General features: G+C 45.8%; 1 pseudogene; it reads left to right on the top strand.

The window, feature by feature from the left end:
* The first annotated feature begins 5,403 nt into the window (after positions 1 to 5,403).
* On the top strand, positions 5,404 to 5,521 carry LOC124723697 (annotated as a pseudogene).
* Positions 5,522 to 7,758: the final 2,237 nt, after the last annotated feature.

The following is a 7,758-nucleotide window of genomic DNA, read 5'->3' as shown; positions in this document are numbered from 1 at the left end:
TGCCTCCTAATATAGTGTCGGCGATGTACTGCAGCAACTTGATGTGGCATGGACTCAAGCAATGGAAGTCCCCGGCGGAAATATGTAGCCAGGCTGCCCATATAGCCGTCCATAAATGAGAAAGTGTTGCCGGTGAAGGATTTTGTGCACGAACTGACCTCAAAGTTCGAAAAGTTCGATGGGACTCATGTTGGGCGATCTGGGTGGCCAAGCTATTCTCTCGAATTTCCCAGAATGTTCTTCAAACCAATCTCGAACAGTTGTGGCCCAGTGACATGGTGCATCGTTGTTAGGGAACATGAAATCCATGAATGTCTACAAATGGTCTCCAAGTAGCACAAATAGCCATTTCCAGTCAATTATCGGTTCAGTTGCGCGAAAGGACCCAGTCCACTCCATGTAAACACAGCCCACACCATTATGGATCCACCATCAACTTGCACAGTGCCTTATTGACAACTTGGCTCCAGGGCTTAGTGGCATCTGCGCCGCACTCGAACCCCACCATCAGCTCTTAGAACTGAAATCGGAACTCATCTGACAGTCACGGTTTTCCATCCGTGTGGGGTTCAACCGATATGCTCACAACCCCAGGACAGGCGCTGCAAGCGATGTAGTTGCTGTTAGCAAAGGCACTTGCGATGCAAGGTGTTAAACGAACTCCAGTGGTAGACGCTACAGGAAAGGCGCCGTGCTTCAAGGGATAGTCTACTGTTACAAGAATCGGTGCAAGCATGTTGCAGGCATTATATTACTTTTTAGATATGGTATGTGGTTTAGCTGGAAGACACACCCAATATTAACGTCCACCAGTAGAGATCTTGATACTGTTGATCATACAGAGGATGCACTGTTAATGTAACTGCAGAAATCTGTGTTACGCACTGTATCTCATTTGGTACTTAACTGACATGAATAGATTATTGGTGTGCTACGATTTGCTCGATTATTGACTATTCTTGGTGTATTTAATGCCCTGCTAATACATACTGATTAAACGAATATCGCACTAGACTAATGGTGGGCCTGCATCTTCGAAGTATTGCGGCAATAAAATGCAGCCTTTGTCCCACCTTACCACGTGATGTAAACGCCCCTGTAAACACACTATTTCACCTCCTTTTGTGTATCTGGAGATATTGTTCAGAAGGCGAACACAATAACCGACATCGAAAGATTACTGTAGCAGCTTACATCATATACAGTCGCGTAATGCTAAGAAAAACGAAATGTTACTAACACTTAAGTTTTAACGGCAAAATACGCAGCGCCACAAAACTGAAGGATCACTTCTTCAAAATCGCGTTATTGTCTCCCATTACTATGGAAAAGATTGCAATTTCTCTCAAAGGTGCCCACAACCTTCTCCAGTAACGGTGCAAAAGCTTGGCGCCCTGCGACCCTTCAAACAGCAAGGTGTCGACGCATTCAAAAGAAAGGCCATAGCACAGAAGTGCATGTGTACTGTAAGGTGGGTTAATGATGTCACATAGGTACCAAATTTCATCAAAGTCCTGGCCAGAGCCACCGTGGACGTGTCACACAATGGGAAGGTCGTTACAGTCCCCCCCCCCCCCCTTACCCACATTTCACCCCTTCTTTTGATGCCTCTGCGATGGAGGTCATAATCGCAACACGCAGAGTTTAAAACACACGGTTTCGTTACGGGTAGCTGAAGAAAACATTTCAGACGCTCCGCCGCACAGAATCTAAACGAAAAGGCCTCAGGGGATTACATAAAGCGAGTCACTGATTGATTCCCACATATATCTCGGTCAAAAACGACAGTTCAGATTGCGGTGGCAACATGCCGACGCTCTTGACCACCCTTCGTCAATACTGCTACCATCTGGGCGTTGAGTTTTAACCCTACTCTAAGAGTATCGCGTGGCGGCAACTCCAATGCACGTATTCTGACCTCTTTGGAGTGTACTCAGACCAAACGTTTTGCTGCGGTATATAGCGTTGAAGCACAAGGGACCGTTAAAAACCTGTAGGCGAAATTTGAATGTGATCCGAAGCAGTAAAGGGTGCTTATGCTTGTTGTGCCCTACTGTTTCGCGTTCTCCTATTGCGTGATCACTGCGAGGGGGGCGGGATGGAACATGTTCGTGAATAAAACGGTGAAGGGTCGCTCTAAGCCCCCCCCCTCCCTCCCCCCTCTCCAGTTCGGCAACTCCTTCGGTGCGACTCTCGCATCTTCGTTGGGCACGTTACTAATGTACCTGTCGGGAACTTCGACACACATTCAGCCTCACGACTGCTCTTGCGCCTGGGGGCAGGCGAAACACACGTAAGGGCTGACGAAGAGGCTGCCTCATTCCAAGGCGCTGGAGCAGCAGAGAGGCTGGATGTGTGTCGCAATTTCTCACATTTGTAACGTTCTCTTCAAAGGTGCTTCGGTGACACCAAGGGTGTTGTAGAAGCCTGGAAGGAGGGGGGTGGGGGTGGAGAGGGGGGGTTTTGGGAGGACCCTTTGTCATTTTATTCACACACTTGTTAATGTTGCTTCCCCTTCCCCTCCCCGTGATCACGCTGCAGTGGGGCTGAAACAAAGAATGAACTTCCTTTGCTACTTCTAATCACGTTCAGATTACGTCGAATGGTTTTGTACGGACCGAAATAGTTCCACACTGTATACCGGAGCAAAAATTACGATCACCTGATAGTCCAAAGGGGTCCTGTCGCGTAATGTGGTCCTCGGAGTAGGGTTGACACATCCAAGGGGTGTCAGCAGTGTCGAACATACTGAAGAACGTTGTCCTGCGCTCGCCGCACTGTCAACTGTCCTTTCGATCGCGCATTGTGTGGGAATCAACGCCCTAAGACGAGGAGTAGTTTCATTGACTTCCTTCATGCCACCCCAGAGGCTTTTTCGCGTCGATTCTGAGCGGCGGTGAGTCTGAAATGTTTTCCTCGGCCACCAATAAGAAAACCACGTGATTCCAACGCTTGGTGTCGCGATTATGACCTCCATCACAGAGGTGTGAAAAGAAAGGGTGGAATGTGGGTAAGACGGGCTGTGACGACCTTCCAATGTGTAACACGTCCATCCATGGTGGCGTTGGGCATAACTGTGGTAAAATTGGTGTGAATGTGATATCATTAACCCATCTCACACGTCACATAAATTTCTGAGCTGTGGCGGTTTTTTATTTTTATTTTGCTTAATTATTATTATTTTTTTGCTTGTGTTGACACGTTGCTGTCCGAGGTGTCGCCGAGCCCGAATGTGACGTGGCAGGGCGCCTCGCTCTTGCCCATTTATAACCACCCTTGAGTGAAATTTCAAACTTATGATTTGGAAGAGGAGAGAATTACGGTGTTTAAAAAAAGTGATTCTTCAATTTTGTTCCGCAGTTCACTTCACCGTCGTTCCCCGCTGTGGAAATCCGCTTCCGTATTACCGTTGTATAGTATGTTTCAATTATAACCACACATTCAGTTTTAGCGCACCTGTTCTCTGAACCATAGTCCTAGGAGGGGTATTATCGCCTAACTTTGCCAGAGCAAATGGGACAAGCGCTCGCATGCAGCAATGCTTCAAGAGGCAACTGACGGGTGTAATGTAGGTGATCTCTTCGCTACTTCTTCTTCTTCTTCTTCTTCTTTTTCTTCTTCTAAGTGTTTATCAGTCTCTGGTTGGCCCTTTTTGACGATCTAAGTTGAAGAGGTGTAGGGGATGATCACGACATTTCGTTGGATCTGTCGGATTCCTAGAGGACATTAATCTGCAATATCCCCAAACAGAATACTTACAAAGCATAAGAAATCTCGCGCGCATGTTTCAGCTTTTCCAGTCAAGAATTTCTTTCTAAATACGGCATGCGTTTCGAGATGTATACACATTTCATGTTAATGACACCTTGTATGTGTCCATATTATTTTAGTCAAATAATGTATGCTGAGTGCACATCGCAGATTCACAGAGATTTAGTAATAAAATGCGGTTTTGGTAAGTATTTGATATATATTGTTCTCTCTGAGTATTAGCGTTAGTTTCACAGTACTGCCTCGGGCTGCGAGTGTGGGTTCTGGAACGAGACGTATCTGTTTCCCGCGAGCGCTGCCAGTGGACTCGTGCGTAAATACTACGCGCTAAACCGTCCCTCCCCGCACACCACCTAACCGCGGTATTAAAATCATCTCAGAGGCGGTGGCTGCTTCCGCAGATACTATGGTGGTGGAAGTGGTAGTGGCAGACTGACACTGTAGGAAGCGGTGGCTATATGGTAGGCGCGGAAGCCTTCGGCTGCTGAACCCCAACAGGGCGCAATCTGGAGGGTTGTAGACGCCTTGCCTCTTCTTTCTTGTTTTAAATAAAGAGCGTAGCTTTACCATTTCAATCATATCTCCAGTTGTGGTGATAGTAGCAACGCAAGTGGGGATACTTAATGTTATTTAGTAATACCCTGTGTGTGTGTGTGTGTGTGTGTGTGTGCGTGTGCGTGTGTGTGGAAACGCCCCTGATTGCATTTCCCGTCGTTATTTACCAGCCCAAGGAAATATCGTCCTCTTAGGCGATCTGATTGTTTCAAGACGCCCGATAAAACAATCGCGAATTCCGTGCAGTAAAATGTAGACTTGGTTCGTAACAGGAGCGTATTTGTTGCACTTTGCTAATTGTTTAATGTGGGATATCAGCGTTTTTGCTAAAATATCACGCTGAGGAAGTTCTATAACGTTTAAAGTCTTGTCTTTATATGTGTTTTAAGATGATAATCCTAAAAAGTGGGAGGAAATCGATAAAGTAGCGACAGTTTTCCCCAAAATGTAACTTACGTTAACGAGCTTGCAAAAAATATCATTGGGCACGAGACTCTTTTGCAAATTGCACGGTCTAAGGCGCTGCAGTCATGGACTGTGCGGCTGATCCCGGCGGAGGTTCGAGTCCTGCCTCGGGCATGGGTGTGTGTGTTTGTCCCTAGGATAATTTAGGTTAACTAGTGTGTAAGCTTAGGAACTGATAACCTTGGCAGTTAAGTCCCATAAGATTTCACACACATTTGAACATTTTTTGCAAATTGCAAAACTGAATTTGCGAATATCATCTGAATATGCTGCTGCAGACGCTTCCTGATGTTGATCGACCTACCGATAGATCACGACCAAATGTTTGGGCCGTAACTTCTAACGCTCTCTGCGGAGGAAATTGCTGTATCTTTCTCCCTGAAGTTCCCTGAAGTGCTACAATAAGTGTTGGAGAATATCTCGCTACTATTCAGGCAACATCTCACGGTGTTGGATTCCCGAAGAGTGGTGGTCTTGAGGTGTCGGGTCAAGAGCCACGAAGAGTCTCACGCTACAGCTATGGTAAGAAGTCTATTTTGATCATAAAACACGGTACTTAATATTATAGTTATGGATCGTAAATTATATTAAGCTAAAAGCATTTGGCCAGTAGGCAACGGCCTTGCCGCAGTGGATACACCGGTTCCCGTGAGATCACCGAAGTTAAGCGCTGTCGGGCGTGATCGGCACTTGGATGGGTGACCATCCAGGCCGCCATGCACTGTTGCCATTTTTTGGGATGCACTCAGCCTCGTGATACCACTTGAGGAGCTACTCGACCGACCGGGAGAGCGGTGTGCTGACCCCATGCCCCTCCTATCCGCATCCTCCACTAAGGATGACACGGCGGTCGGATGGTCCCGGTAGGCCGCTCGTGGCCTGACGACGTAGTGCTTCTTTATTTTGCCAGTAATTAGATTCTAAATAAACTTTACTCAGAGCTTATGTAACCGGTTTGTTTCCATTGGGGTCAGAAATTAAACTTTCTTTACATTAGAATGCTATGCTAAGTTGCCTGTCTGTTTACAGATGGAGAACAATGGCCCCATTGTACCAGAACGTAACCTGTACCCCCTCCCCCCCCCCCCCCCCCGCACTACTCATTTCCGAAAAAAAATTAGATAGCCATAAATTAGAAAATTAAAAAGCAAGTATGTCTAGAGGAGGCATAGAAAGTAGTACATCCTTGGATGAGACTAGGATATATAGATTATGGGTACAGAAAAATTAAAGAATTCTTTGGAGAAATTAAAAGCAGCAGTAAGAACATAAAGAGCTTAGATGCCAAGCCAATACTAAGCAAAGAAGCGAAGGCTGAAAGATGAAAGAACTATATCGATGGGCTGTACAGAGTGATAAAAAATATTTGTACAAAGAAATACTTTTTATGTGACAAAAACGCCACAGATCCACTGTTTCCCCTCTAAGAGACCACAAAGGTTTCGAAGTTAGTGCTGTTTTGAGACGGTGTTCAATCTAACGTGTGTTGAACAGTGTTTTAGAGATGTTGCTGAAAATGTCATCCGTTTACTGCTATGCGCAACTAACGTGCTGATTATTATTTAACACGCTCAAAACCTCCAGGTGTTTAACGAATAGTGCCTGCAGCGTCAGCCAAACAGGCAGTCAGATATTCTGGAGATTCCATCAGTGCGTACACCAAACGCTTCATCTAACCCTCAAAATAAGAAATTCATAGACATGACGTAGGGAGAACGTGGTAGCCACGTTACTAGTCCACCCCTCCAATCCAACAGTCGAGGAAAACATTGTCTAAAAGTTCACTGACATCAGCGGTAAAGTACGGAGCGGCTCCGTCACTATGGAATCATAATTGTTGGCTGAATAGCCCACCGGGGTGACCGTGCGGTTCTAGGCGCTACAGTCTAGAACGGCGCGACCGCTACGGCCGCAGGTTCGAATCCTGCCTTGGGCATGGGTGTGTGTGATGTCCTTAGGTTAGTTAGGTTTAAGTAGTTCGAAGTTCTAGGGGACTGATGACCTCAGAAGTTAAGTCCCATAGTGCTCAGAGCCATTTTTTGTTGGCTAAATACTAGAACACTTACGGTGATACTTCACGGAGGAAGATACATTAGTTTCTTCGACAGAGAGCGTTATGTTGATGTTACAGCCCAGTCAGATGGTCGTGAACAATACTAACCCACATATTAACGGTAAATATCTGTTGATAGTGGAACACTAGAGTTGACACGATTTTGTAACTCCCAGACGTGGCTATTGTGGGTACTGAATATTCCTGCCTTTGTGAAGGCAGCCACGTCAGTTAACAAAACACAAGTTTGGAAGTCAGAGCAGTTGACAATTTGGTGAATATACCACTGTCATAATTCCTCACGCTAGGGAAAGTTATCAGCTGATAAGTCTTGTACCTTCCGATACTTCAGTGGATGCATCCACGTCTCGCTCAGAACATTCCGCACATTGAAGTTCGAGGTATTTAGATTATTGGCTGTGGATCGTTTGTAGGTGCTAGTGTTTTCCCCCGTTAGCTGTAAGACAGCTTTCTCAAACTGAACAGCTCGAAGAGTGTGAGTTCTGCCAGTGTCCCATCGCTGTGGTCTAAGGGATCCTGTTTGACGAACAGAGACTACAAGACTTCGAAATGTGAGATTCTTTGGTAACCTCCTCCCTGGGAATCGGTCTGCATACAGGCGCCCGGCTGTTCGAATGTTCTATCGTGCCTCATCATAAATGAGATGTATGTCAGTCTTCAACAACCTCTAAAGCTTTGATACAAACACAACATATCATGAACAATAATACTGTTGTTGGTTATCCAGAAATGGGAACACTGCAATCAGGAACGAAAGCTTATCCTACCAGGTAGTAAGACGTGACTTTCTTGAAAAATCACATTCCAAAGTCAACATGCTGCATACGAAGCACTCAAAGCAAATGCGTACGTTGGCCTAAGGGAAGTCCAGCATTAAACTCTTCATTGATGAC

Source organism: Schistocerca piceifrons, chromosome X (assembly GCF_021461385.2).
Source record: "Schistocerca piceifrons isolate TAMUIC-IGC-003096 chromosome X, iqSchPice1.1, whole genome shotgun sequence".
In the NCBI taxonomy this organism is placed as follows: domain Eukaryota; kingdom Metazoa; phylum Arthropoda; class Insecta; order Orthoptera; family Acrididae; genus Schistocerca; species Schistocerca piceifrons.
The sequence above is the reverse complement of the archived record's forward strand: the minus strand, read 5'-3'. Positions and strand labels throughout refer to the sequence as shown.